Genomic DNA, 13746 nt, shown 5'->3' with positions numbered 1-13746 from the left:
TCAAATGTTCATTCACTTACTTATTTATTAGTTTCTGTCTCCTGTTATTAGACTATAAGCTACATAAAGGCAGGAATTTGTATGCTATGTCCCAATTTCCTACACATTTAGAAAAATTCTGATGTATACTAGGGATCCAATAACCTTTTGTTAAATAAATAATGAATGATTTATGGGCGATGACACTAGAAATACTTACGGCTCACTAGCCTGATATTTAAGTGGAAAAAAGACAGAGAGTGAATCCTTCCCAAGGAAGAATACCATTTTAATTTCTTAAAGATCATTTAGATTTTCAGATTATCAAATTCAATAAACCACAACAAAGAAGAGCAAGGAATATCTTAATTTTTTAAAATTTGCCTTTATAAAGTATAGATTCGTGGTGTGCAGTTAAGATAACTTTTCCTGTATTTATGGCTCAAAATAAAAACATCCCAGAGAAAGACAATATGCACAACACAGTCTTTCACAAATGTACATGGAAAATATTTTAAGGAATTCTGTTACATCTACTCACTGATAAAAGTCACTCCGATTCTGACGGGCGATTAAACGTGTTCATCTAGATAAACAGGACCTGCTATATAACATTCTCTAACAGAAGGGTAACACTAGAATTCCTTCATTCCCTAGGTAGTGATATCGTTTCAGTTTTCAGTGACTAGGAATATGTTCCTCTTTAAATATTTAAGCATGGCTTCTGCTTAATTTCTTTCCTCCAAGATGCTTTTCATGCCTTTCAAATATTTGTCAACTTAAGACTCTACAACGCCTAAGCAATGTGGGTGCAGGTGAAGCTCTACTGAACATGGTAACCATAGCAACACCTAATTCTTATTTAATTTGCTGTCTCCTTGGAAGAAGCAAAATCCAAGAGGGATGGAGCACTGGAAACAGAGAAACAGGACATACAAGAGTAAGAAAGAGGGAAACAGGCACAGACACAGAGGCCCACAGCCTTTCTAGCTCACTTCCTCCTAGCTAAAAATATTAAAGCTGGGGGAAACACAAAAGGAAAGCTATTTTTGAGAAAATTTCATGTTGCTATAGGTCAGAAAAAAGTTTCAATCTGGCTATTTTTGTTGAATTCCCCTTGTACATACAGCCAAGTTTAAACACAGACTCCATCAATCTAGAAGCATCAGTATGGATAGTTCAAGCTCAGAGAAAAGCTCCTTGGCTTCCCAGGTACCTTGAGTCTGGGCACACATCCCCAGAGAGTTTAAACTTCTGTTTTAAGAGATCCAAACCACAGGAATGGCCCTGGGCAGAAGCCCAGTCAGTGTTTCCTGGATCAGGTTTAGTCTTAATAATTTCTGAAGTGTGGCTGGCATGGAGCTGGTTGGAATGGCCTTAGAATTCCAAGTCCCTCCCTCTTTGGTGTCCATGAGAAAGTCACAGTAGGATCACAAAGTTGGGCAGGTATGATTGTCACTTCACCTAAACCCCTCAGCTCAGAAAACGACAATATAATCAGAATTGGAAACAGAAAGTCAGAGTGGAATGGTTCTTCACTGGCACCCTTAACAAGCTCTGAGTTGAATCCATAATGACAGTTTTAGGCCTGGCTCTGCTTCTCAGGACCTTGGGTAAGTCACTTAACAGCTCTGTGTACCGGTTTGTTCACACGTATGTCAAAGGTTCACATCATTTTCTCTTGACAGTCCCTCTTCCCCTTCAAACATCATCTAGTTCATGTATAATTAGCAAGCCTTAAGAACTAATGTCCTTTCTGCAATGGGGCAGAGGCATAAAACTAAAGAATACATTAATGTCATCTTATGTTTCCAGGTACGTAAGCACATAATCCTTCGAAGCTACTAATTAATAGGGTTATGAAGAGCTACTCTGTTATATACAGTACAAATAAATTAGAGGCAAAAGGAAAATATTTTATTTTTTAAAAATATTTATTTATTGGGGCGCCTGGGTGGCGCAGTCGGTTTAGCGTCTGACTTCAGCCAGGTCACGATCTTGCGGTCCGTGAGTTCGAGCCCCGCGTCGGGCTCTGGGCTGATGGCTCAGAGCCTGGAGCCTGTTTCCGGTTCTGTGTCTCCCTCTCTCTCTGCCCCTCCCCCGTTCATGCTCTGTCTCTCTCTGTCCCAAAAATAAATAAACGTTGAAAAAAAATATATATTTATTTATTTTTGAGAGAGAAAGAGAAAGAGAGAGTGGGAGAGAGACAGAATCCCAAGCAGGCTCCCCGCTGTTGACACAGAGCCTGACGTGGGGCTCAATCTCACAAACCATGAGAGCATGACCTGAGCCAAAATCAAGAGCTAGATGCTTAACTGGCTATGCCACCCAGGCACCCCAGGAAAATATTTTATTAAAAACCAAAAATCAGTTAACTCATTTTCTTTTTTTTTTAATTAAAAAAAATTTTTTTAACCTTTATTCATTTTTGAGACACAGAGAGAGACAGAGCGTAAATGGGGAAGGGACAGAGAGGGAGACACAGAACCCGAAGCAGGCTCCAGGCTCTGAGAGGTTAGCACAGAGCCCAACGTGGGGTTCAAACTCATGGACCACAAGATCATGACCTGAGCTGAAGTCAGACACTTAACCAACTGAGCTACCCAGGCACCCCTCAGTTTACTCATTTTCAATATCAGCTTTTTAATGAACATTTGGATTCTTATCACATACCCCCATGTAGTTTTTAAGAAGGGGCTGATATAGGGCTGTGAGATTATCCAGAATTGTGCAGTTTTCATAAATTCTAATTTTGATAGTGACCACCCTCATATAATGTAGTCCTATTTAAAACAAAAGGAACAAAAATCATGGAACTGGTGACTGAGTCTGAAATAGAGAACTTAAAAAAAAAACAAAAACCCACAAAATCTCAATTTCACCAAAGGCCACTCAGTAGTCTATAATAATTTCCATCACGTAATCTATGAATGAGGCAAGCTTTAGATTGAGACACAATGGCTAAAGTCCATTTAAATAATGCTAGACCATACTCACTTTATTGTTTTAGAAGAGATTTGGCTTTCAGTAGGATGCTTAGTGTTTTAATGCTTTCTTGGCAGTAAAATTTCTAAAGTTCCATCAACTCAAGCTTCTCCTGTTGCAATGAAGATAAATTGCATTTTATATGCAAAAGCAGTGCCACCTATACTTCTTAAAAGATAAACTTAAGTGGCCAATATTTCATTTTAGGACATTTTGACTTGATCAAAACAGATATTTTTATTTGAGCACAATATTTAGCCTTATCATTTGATTTCAATAATGGACAATGGAATCTGAACTATTATCTCTAAACAGAAAAGTATACAAATCGGTTGAAATTAATACAATTTAATTTCATTAATGAACACCCATATCATTGTTTTGCCTCTAAAAATGTATTTAATACCAAAAGTTCTCATGTGGAACATCATAGTAAAATGTTAATTTTCTCTAAATCAACTGATTGTGAAATAATTTATTTCAACTACAAAAAATGGCATAGTTATAATAGGCTGTCTTAGATTATCTCACACACACACAAACACACACACATACACAACACCATGCAAGCCCTTTGTGAAACAGAAGGAAAACAAATTTCATGTGTTCATAAATTGTTACATGTACTATGACTCCATATTATTGTTCCCTGAAGAAATTGTATGCTACAGATTGCAAATTTTTGTTCAACAATAAATGATAAACATGTGCAGTAAATTAATGAGTGGGAGCTTTTCCTAGCTATACAGTACTCATTAACAAAAAGAGAATGCATAACTGAACGCTTAAACTTTTTTGCTTGTTTTTAAAAAGGGCCAAAGGAATATGGTATCTCATACAAACATCAACAAAAAGTGAGCAGCATATTGTTTAAAATATTGTTCTGCCAAAAGCATGTATACGCTTAAGGAAAGACTAAATTACAATTTTGAAAGACACGATGCCCAAATAATGAAATTTCAAAGCTGAGCATTACTTAATTGCTTTCATGTCAATGCAACTGATGTTGCATCATTCTTTCTAGCCAATAAAATTAAGAACACTTTTTCATATCAATTCATTACAGAATTTCACTGCTGTCCATTAACAATACAACACAGTACTGTTAAAATTGTTACAGCAATAAAACATAGCCAACTATAAAGCCATTAACACTTAAAGTAATGTGAAAGGCTGATATTGGCATGATTAGTGGACCTCAAATTAATAGAATTTGTGTATTTACTTGTGTATTTACTTGTGAGTTTGCTTTATATGTAATAGACCTGGACAATTAAGTGATGAAATACCCTCATGGATAGTCAGGCACTCTGCTTTATGATCATTTTGAAATGGACTCAAGATGGCTAATGATGATGTTGTTCAGAGCAATTTAATCAGAAATATTTTATATGAAACTGAATTAATTTGGTTCAGCATTTTCAGAATAGTCATTGACTAGCTAGTACTCCAAGTATTAGGTATATATGTGTGGAGTTAGTTAAGCAGCATAAAATGAAGATAATGGATTGACTTTACTAGTCGATTTAATTTATAAAAATAGCTGAACCATTTTACTTGGCTTCAGGTGAACAAAATGACAAAAATAGCAGTTGGTTAACCAAATTTTTCATTTTGAAAACAATTAGTCATTTAGATGTACAACCTGCAGATTTTTTAAAGAATTAATTTAAAGAAGGCTGGTGAGGACACAGTTGGGATGAGCATTTATGTTTAAGATAAGAGAACCTGGGGAAACTTGGTTCCAATCATGGGAAGAAACAAGGTAGTAACTTTTCTTCCAGATTCACAAAGGCCTTCTAGAGGAAGGGAACATGAGCAAACACTGGTATACAAGGAAAAGATTATTCAAGGCTAGAGGATATAAAAGGTAGGATCAAAGAAAGAGCCAAGATAGGGATGGAATGCTAAGGAGGAGGAGAATGTAGCATAAAACTGCATGTTAAATGAGAAATATAGGTGTAATGGAAAATAAATTTTAATAAAAATAGTATTGGCACCTTTCTAATGATCAATGATTTTTGCACAAATTGAAAGGAAGGAGCAAAGAAAAGAAAGAAGGGCAAAGTCAAGCTGTGTGATCTTATAAGTGAAATTATTTTCTCTTTTTTTAAAAAATTTTTTTTAACATTTATTTATTTTTGAGACAGGGAGAGATAGCATGAACGGGGGAGGGTCAGAGAGAGATGGAGACACAGAATCTGAAGCAGGCTCCAGGCTCTGAGCTGTCAGCACAGAGCCCCACGCGGGGCTCGAACTCACGGACGGTGAGATCATGACCTGAGCCGAAGTCGGCCGCTTAACCGTCTGAGCCACCCAGGCGCCCCAGAAATTGTTTTCTCTAAAGGATTGTTAACATAACAAAAAAGCAAAATTAAAAAAAAAAGATTTTTGCCACTTCTGGTGTGTTTTAATGGAAGTAAATTGTTTTCAACTTTCCCCAAAGCCACAGTACAAGTTAACCAACTGTAAGAGGAAATCCTGGGCTCTTTAGTTTGTCTAAATTCTCACAGAATTTCCCTCAAATGTATAAGTAAAAATATCAGTTAAAATACTATCACTCAAAGGAAAGCTTGTTTCTCTTGAACAGGAAAGATAAAGTTCAAAGATTAGATTCAAAGCGTTTTGCATAAAACGTCAACTAATCGTGCTCACATTCTTTTAAAATTTTGATTCACTACAGAATGGCTTCCAATAAGCATCCTTTATAAATTTTATAAGGAAACACCTACGGCCTTAGTTCAAAGTAATGAAAGGGAGGAATATGAACAAAATATTATGAGGAGGTAGAAAAAAAGGACTTCTTCCTTCCCCACCCACTTAGACACAGGCTCTTCTCCATCCTGAATGGACAACTATTAACAACTGAGAATTTGCTTTCATTCCTCATCTCCTCTACTCCCACCCACCCACCCAAACTTTCCCATAGACCCTTTCCCTTGATTTTGGTCCTCTGTCTACCACTTCTGACTTCATAGTTCTTTAACTGCTTTTGAGGCCTGGAACCAATTCCTGGGACAGATAATTCCTTGAGAATATCCAAAAAACTCTGAATTTGAATTTTCATGTGCTGTACAGTATTTAATGACATGACTTTCTACAGTTGACTGATGGAAGTATTTGAGGGGCTATTACTATTTCCATTATGTAAGTATGTATATGTACACACACACACACACACACACAGTTATGTTTTGTCATTCTCCAATTCAAAAAATATATATGGAATAAAGAAGGTATGTCTACATTGAGGCATTTATATAAGTTATGCATAATAGCTTGTCTTTGAGATGCTGGGACATTGCAGTCCCTTGCACTCTGTCGTATCTGTAATACAACAGCTACTCATTTGAATGTCACCTCTTATAAAAGAAACAAATCCTTCCAACTTTATTTGTAAGTTTCTTTCCTCTTATTTATTTTTATTTATATTTTTATACGAAATTTATTGTTAAATTGGTTTCCATACAACACCCAGTGCTCATCCCAACAGCTGCCCTCCTCAATGCCCATCACCCACTTCCCCCCCACCCCCCACCAACCCTCAGTTTATTTGTAAGTTTCTTAAAGCCAAGGACTATGTCTTCCTTTTTTTTGGTATCTCATTACATAGCCTCCCGTATGATACTTTGCCTCTCGTAGAAACTTAATAGATGTGTAATAAATAAATAGGAATAAATGTTCTCCTAAAAGTTAATTTGTACTGAAAGCAATACTATGAGAGAATAGTAGTAATAGTAATAGAGAAGTCTAACATTCAGATGTGAGATTAAAATGGTGTGAAGGGAGGAAAGAACTGGTGAAATGATCAAAATACTGCCGCCTGTATAAGAGGCGTACACTGAATAGATCAAGACGATGATGATAATAAAAGCATTGAGAGAATTAAAGTAGCAAAAAGAACTGATATATCTGAAAGAATCAGATGTGACTTGCAGACCTTAACAGCATCTTTAACTCATGTATCAAGAGACAAAAGAGCTTAGGACAGCTTCAGAATGTTATCTTCAGGTTCACGCATCTAGTAATGACTTACCTAATGACTACTTTTAGCATTGGGAAATACAGTATTGACCTAGGGGTGCTGTTGTCATCTACTATAACTCTTATTTCAGATTCTTATCTTAATCTGTCACAAAGAAATTCAGCATTGAAAAGACTTCATGAATCAGAATAATCAACTTGAAAATTGAACTCGCCCAATTGGTTTCACACGGTCTGCCTCCTATGGATATTGATGAATAATTCAGGAAAGTACATATTGTCATGTATACATCTAATCAAACATAATAACTATTTAATTTTCAACTCCAATAATGCAGCTATAGTTCTCAAACAGCATAGCGGTCCAGTCTATTATCCAGTTGCTAGTAAAATTCAACACAAAATATGTGTGTCATAAGAAAACATGCAAAAAATACAGTAACAAATATTTTTCTTCCTTTTCCCTTCCGATGTTTAGAAAATTTGCAAATTGATTTAAGCCAAAAGCGGTAAAGGAATGAAATAGTTCCTTCAGGCTCAGATTCTGTGCCAAGTTTCATTTCTGGCTGCATATTTTCGTCCAAGTTCAAGATCTCTGAAATACTTAAAAGAGAAAACATCTCTTTAACCTCAGCAAAGCAAAATCAGTAGAGGCTGCTATGGGAAGAGGAGGGCTTCTGCCTAGAGATGGGTGTGCTCCAGTGTTTGGTTTCCACTGAGAGGATGTCTGCTCTCTCAATGAATCTGAAGTAGCTACTACGATGAGGTAATGGCTGTTTCACTGGGTCATGCTCTCTCAGCACATTCTTTCTCTTTCTCCTCCCTGAGAAGGTGCTGTAAACAGGTCATCCTGATGGAGAGTTGCTGCAGAGAATGAACAATTCCTACACTCAAAATTCCTGAGAGAACTATCTCTGCTTTTGGTAGTTTAGACACAACTAGAAGCTGAAAGCAGCCCTGACAACCAGAAAGAAACAGGGTTACTTGACAAGAAAGAGGGGGGAAAATAGGAGAGAAACGAAATGAAAACTAAGGTAATAGGGGCACCTGGGCGGCTCAGTTGGTTAAGTGTCCGACTTCAGCTCAGGTCATGATCTTGCAGTTTGTGAGTTCAAGCCCCATGTCAGTCTCTGTGCTGACAGCTTGCTCAGAGCCTGGAGGCTGCTCCGGATTCTGTCTCCCTTTCTCTCTGCCCCTCCCCCGTTCACACTCCGTCTCTGTCTCTCTCAAAAATAAATAAACATTCAAAAAAAATTTTTTAAAGAAATTAAGGTAATCAAAACAACGCTTAAAGGAAGATCAATTTTTAAATTACTAAGATCTCCAGATGCATATTAGACAATTTTCTACTTATGTGTAAAATTTTTAAAAACTTTTGTAAATTAAATAATATGACAGCAAACTGTGAAATGCTACAAATTAAAATCAAATAAATCATGAACAGATAAACAGCCTGTGCCAACAATCTTAAAGGCACCATAGCTCTGATAATATACAAATCATACATACAGATGTAAACCTATGATAATCAAATAAAATCACCAGAAAATCAATGTTAAAACACACACACACACACACACACACAAATAAATATTCTTTATTCAAAGAAAAAATGCAATTTACCTTTTCTTGGAAGGACGATGCTTTGTGCATGAAGGGGAGAGGGTTGACTGAAACACCTAGGATGTACAAATCATAAAGATTTCTACCTAAACATGCCTATTAAACATGCCCAGTGAAATGGGTGTTCTGTGTCACATTCAGGTGAAAGGCTGTAATCTTCCTCTTGGGCACTCTAAAGGGCTTTTATTTGTTTAATCTATTTCCATTGCCAAATATATATATATATATATATTTGCCCACAGTGAAATGACAGAGTGACAAAGCTATGCTTTACACTGGGCTGGTACCTGAAGTTCAAGCATGGGACATTTTGCATAATGTGGCTCACATAAAAGGCTTTGTTCTCCATCGCCTCACTGCGGCTGCAAACCTCAATTTCAGTTTGCAGTCATTTCCTCTCCCGGACCAGCCATTTCTAAATAAATTACACCTTTAATATCTGAGTTAGTTCCTGCCAACATCCATTAATCCTTCTGCCTCACATTCAAAATTATATATCACCTGAGAATATTTTTTTTTGTTTTGCACTACAGATTTCATTCACACCATAAGCCCCAAACCCTCAAAGATGAATTTTAAAAGATTTGTCTTTTAAGCAGTTACTCTCTCTTCTGTATATATTCTGTATATAGTGTATTACATATGTGTAAGCGTGTGTGTGATGTGCACAAGTGCACGCATCGTGAGTATGTATGTGTATGCATTGAAACAAAAACCCTTCACATTGTGTCAGTTTTAAAGGTCTGTATCCTGGAATCATTGTGCTAAGGGCTTACAGCAGATGGCACACAGTAATTGTGATAAATGGGCTTGTTGCTAATGAAAGCTTTTTATTTTCTGACAAAAATCCTTAAGCCCTGACGCCAAGCAATATAATATCAATTCCAGTTCTCCAAAGATGCTTTTTTTCTGACCCCATCTGCTTTACTCTCCCCTCCCCTCCCCTCCCCTCCACACACCCAAACACAACACCTCCCCACTCCTTTCATACACTCCTTTAAATTTCCACCCTTAAACAAAAGACTACATTGGGGAAGGAGGGCAATTGGCAATGCGGGCCCCCAAAAGCCTTTAAAAATAAAAAGAATAGATGGACTGTAGGTGCAGCTTTCTCACCCCTATCGTTTGAAGCAGAAATATTGTGTAAACGCTCAGACTCATCCAGACATTTTTTTTTCGTGTCCCGCCCTTCAACACGATCATAGATTTCTCATTTGCCTAAAATTATACTTATCAATTTTTTCTTCCGGCTGTTTTTGGAAGAATTACAAGGAAAATGATTTCAAATTGACAAGGCTTCTCTAACTCACTCATTCGTCAGTATGCAGTTCTCTGCAGCTAGATGGACAAAAAAATTCTCTACCTCGAATTCTCCACACCCCCCACCTCCATTACCTTTGTATAACCCACTCCTCGTCTTTCTACAGCTCAGGTAATATTAGCTCTCAATATGGATATCCTAACCCGACGTAAGTTCCCCGGGTTTCAAAGTGGTACCTGACAAGGTCACACACTCTACAAATCTAGAGCCCAGGCGCAGCGCCCATTCCCGTGCTCAGTGGTGACACCTGGAGAGGCCGGGCCTGAAGCTTCCGCCAGGTGGGAGACGGGATAGCCGACCAACCTGTGCCGGCTTCCAAGGCAGAGAAGACAAGACAGCCCAGCCCCTTCTCCAGTCCCACCCGTTTCCGAGCTGAGGCTCCCACTAGCAGAAAGCTGGGCGGAGGAAGGAAGGGCACGGAATACAGAACCAGAGGTGGCGACAGCTCTCTTACCTGGACGCAGAATCTGGATGCACCCGCCCTGGCTGCTGCCTGCGCTCACGGACCTGAGGACTAAAGGCCCTCCGGACAAGGAGAAAAAGGGGAGACGGGGCAGGGGAAGGAGAAGAGGGAGAAGAGAAAGAAACGGAAGGAAAGAAAAGGACGCGAGGAGGGAGGAGGAGGAGGAGGAGGAGGTGGAGGAGGAGGAGGAGGAGGTGGAGGAGGAGGAGGAGGAGGAGGAGGATGCTGCCCAGCGGCCGCCGAGAGCCCGCGCAGCCCGAGCGCCCGGCCCAGTCTGAGCGCCGCCCTGGCCCGGGCTCCCCTAGCGGCCGCCCCGCCCTGGCCCCGCCTCCCCGCGCCGGCCCCGCCTCCCCGCGCCCGGCGCCCCGCCCCGGCCCCTCCTCACCATGCGGCGGCCGCTCGGCCGGGGGGCTGTGCCCCCGCCGCAGTGTCCGGGAACGGGGAGCGCGGCAGCCCCGCCTCCTGCCGCAGCCAGCCCGCCGCCCGGTGGGGACCGAGGGAGTGGCAGCCACCCAGAGCCTGCCGAGCCCCGGCCACACCGGGCTCCAGAGAATTCCCGCTCCGCCGCCAAAGGGAGACCAGCGCCCTCGGAACAGAGGCACCCAGCGGACCTTCTCTGCTCCTGGCGGGGAGATGGGGGAGTCTCTATAAATACCTTCCTTTCCTTCCTCTGTCACTGTGAGGCGTGGGTTCCCGTTACCCCTCCACGGAGAAGGCCCATTGCACTTGCCTCCACAAACCTGACAACAGTTGCATTCGGAAAGGACAGAAAAATTGGGGGGAGCATGAGGACAGAGACCAACTTTTGTCAACGCTAAGGGAGCAATGGCTGTCATCAATCAGATTCAGACATTCATTTATTCATTCAATAAATGTTTATTAAAACCTACTCTGTCAGGCACTGTTGTAGGCACTGTGGAAGCAGCATTGAATAAAACAAGATTGCCTTGCCTCCCTCCCCCGCACTTTGGCTTCATAGATTTAATTTACCTGCTACTTAGCTAGATGTATGATCCAGAGTCCCTTCATTTAATCTAAATCTCAGTGTATGAATGAGGATTAAAAATATTAGCCATACTCCTCTGCCATGTTTAATATGAGGATACAATTAGATCATGAATAAGAAGAGTCTGTGAAGAATATGAAGACAAATATAAGAATAATGAATTAGCACAGAAAATGTTGACTTTGAAATGTCGCCATTAAAAATATCACCTCAAATACTTTTGAAAGTGATATGACCAACTGAGACAACAGATGAGTCTTTACCATGGAATCTTTCTAATCAGAGAACAGCACTTTATTGTAAGTAAGAGAGGTAAGATGCAACTCAGAATTGCTTCAAGCATCTATATCAAGTCGTAACAAGGTGTTTTTAAGGTCAGCCAAGATAGAGAGGTGTGGCTTGCACAGTTTCAACAGTGCTGATGAAATAGCACCCATAATTTGGTTGTGTCATTTCAATTATCCATAGAATCATAGACCATAGAACATTAGAGTTGATTTTCTCGGCATTTGGTCCAATTCTCTTAATTTTCATATGGAAGACAGAAACCTAATGATGAGAGGCTATGAAGATTAAAAACTGTAACAGAGCAAAATCTGAAAGCCCGACTTCTGAAGTCACACCCCATGCTCCGTGTGTTGCTTCCCTCCGCCCAGCTACACCCCATGTCTCTGTGACGCTTGCAATGAGGCTGGAAGTATCAGGGCACACCCAAGTAGCAGGGAAGTTGGAGGAGTTAGGACTTTTCCTCAGAACATGGCCTGCGTGAGAAGAAGGACATCTTAGGAGACTGTGAAATGATATGAGGGATGGAAGGAAAAGTAAGAATCCTGCTACAGCATTAGCGACTGACAATTATGACCTAGCACACAGTTGCGGATGCTCTCTGAGAGTATCTCTTCAGTCCCACATAGTCCAATTATTGTTTCTCAGTTCCTGTTAATTCCGTGCTATTTGATATAAGAACCACATTCCAAAAGGAAGGTGCTCCTTCTGTCTTCCCTCACTCCAGGCAGAATTCCCCTGAGTCTGCATCAACTCTGAGCCTCAAGTAGACAGATGCGGGGGTGCCTGGGTGACTCAGTCCATTAAGCATCTGACTCTTGGTTTCACTCAGGTCATGATCTCAGGGTTCTGGGATGGAGCCCCGAGTGCTGGCATGTCAGCATGGAGCTTGCTTGGGATTCTCTCTCTCCCTCTCTCTGCCCCTCCCCAGCTCATGCACACACACTCTCTCTCAAAATGAATAAACTTAAAAAAATGAATAAAGTGGACAACCACAACTTCGGGCCTTGAATACAATCCTGCCCATCCTCATTGTCTGCAAACGAAAACAGAGTTCCAGTTTTACAATTAGTCTTGAAGTCAAGCATTGCAAGTCAACCTGAGTGGCTCAGTCGGTTGAGCGTCCAACTTCGGCTCAGGTCTTGAACTCACGTTTCCTGAATTCAAGCCCCACATCAAGCTCACTCCTGTTAGTGCAGAGCCCAATTCAGATATTCTGCTCCCCCCCTCAGCCCCCTCCCTGCTTGTGCTCTCTCTCTCAGAAATAAATAAATCTTAAAAAAGTACTGCTCTAGCTTTACAATTAGCCTTGAAATCAAGTATTGCAAGTCCTACAATGTTATTATTCTTTCAAAATTTTCAATTTTCTTTTGAATCATCTAGTTTTTTGCATTTCTATATAAATTTTAATGCAAAATTGTCAATTTCTATAAAAATAGTGCTGTTTTAGCATATAAAAAGAATTATTCACCATGATCAAGTGGGATTCATTCCTGGGCTGCAGGGCTGGTTCAACATTCGCAAATCAATCAACGTGATACATCACATTAATAAAAGAAAAGATAAGAACCATATGATCCTGTCAATGCAGAAAAGGCCTTTGACAAAATTTAGCATCATTTCTTAATAAAACCCTCAAGAAAGTCGGGATAGAAGGAACATACTTAAACATCATAAAAACCATTTATGAAAAGCCCACAGCTAACATTATCCTCAATGGGGAAAAACTGAGAGCTTTCTCCCTGATATCAGGAACATGACAGGGATGCCCACTCTCACCGCTGTTGTTTAACATAGTGTTGGAATTTCTAGCATCAGCAATCAGACAACAAAAGGAAATCAAAGGCATCAAAATTGGCAATGATGAAGCCAAGCTTTCACTTTTTGCAGATGACATGATACTATACATGGAAAATCCGATAGACTCCACCAAAAGTCTGCTAGAACTGATACATGAATTCAGCAAAGTTGCAGGATACAAAATCAATGTACAGAAGTCAGTTGCATTCTTATACACTAATAATGAAGCAACAGAAAGACAAATAAGGAAAATGATGTCATTCACAATTGCACCAAGAAGCATAAAATACCTAGGAATAA

General features: G+C 40.0%; 1 protein-coding gene across 1 annotated transcript in view; it reads right to left on the bottom strand.

The window, feature by feature from the left end:
- The window catches only part of MAP2 (microtubule associated protein 2), a 284797-nt gene extending 274171 nt beyond the window's left edge, over positions 1-10626 (bottom strand). The window contains exon 1 of the mRNA XM_043577693.1: positions 10347-10626. The gene's annotated coding sequence lies outside the window, so the exon portion shown is untranslated. The remainder of the gene's footprint in view (positions 1-10346) is intronic.
- Between the last annotated feature and the right edge of the window lie 3120 nt (positions 10627-13746).

This window comes from Prionailurus bengalensis, chromosome C1 (genome assembly GCF_016509475.1).
Source record: "Prionailurus bengalensis isolate Pbe53 chromosome C1, Fcat_Pben_1.1_paternal_pri, whole genome shotgun sequence".
NCBI classification, from domain to species: domain Eukaryota; kingdom Metazoa; phylum Chordata; class Mammalia; order Carnivora; family Felidae; genus Prionailurus; species Prionailurus bengalensis.
This window is presented reverse-complemented; position numbering and strand designations above follow the sequence as displayed.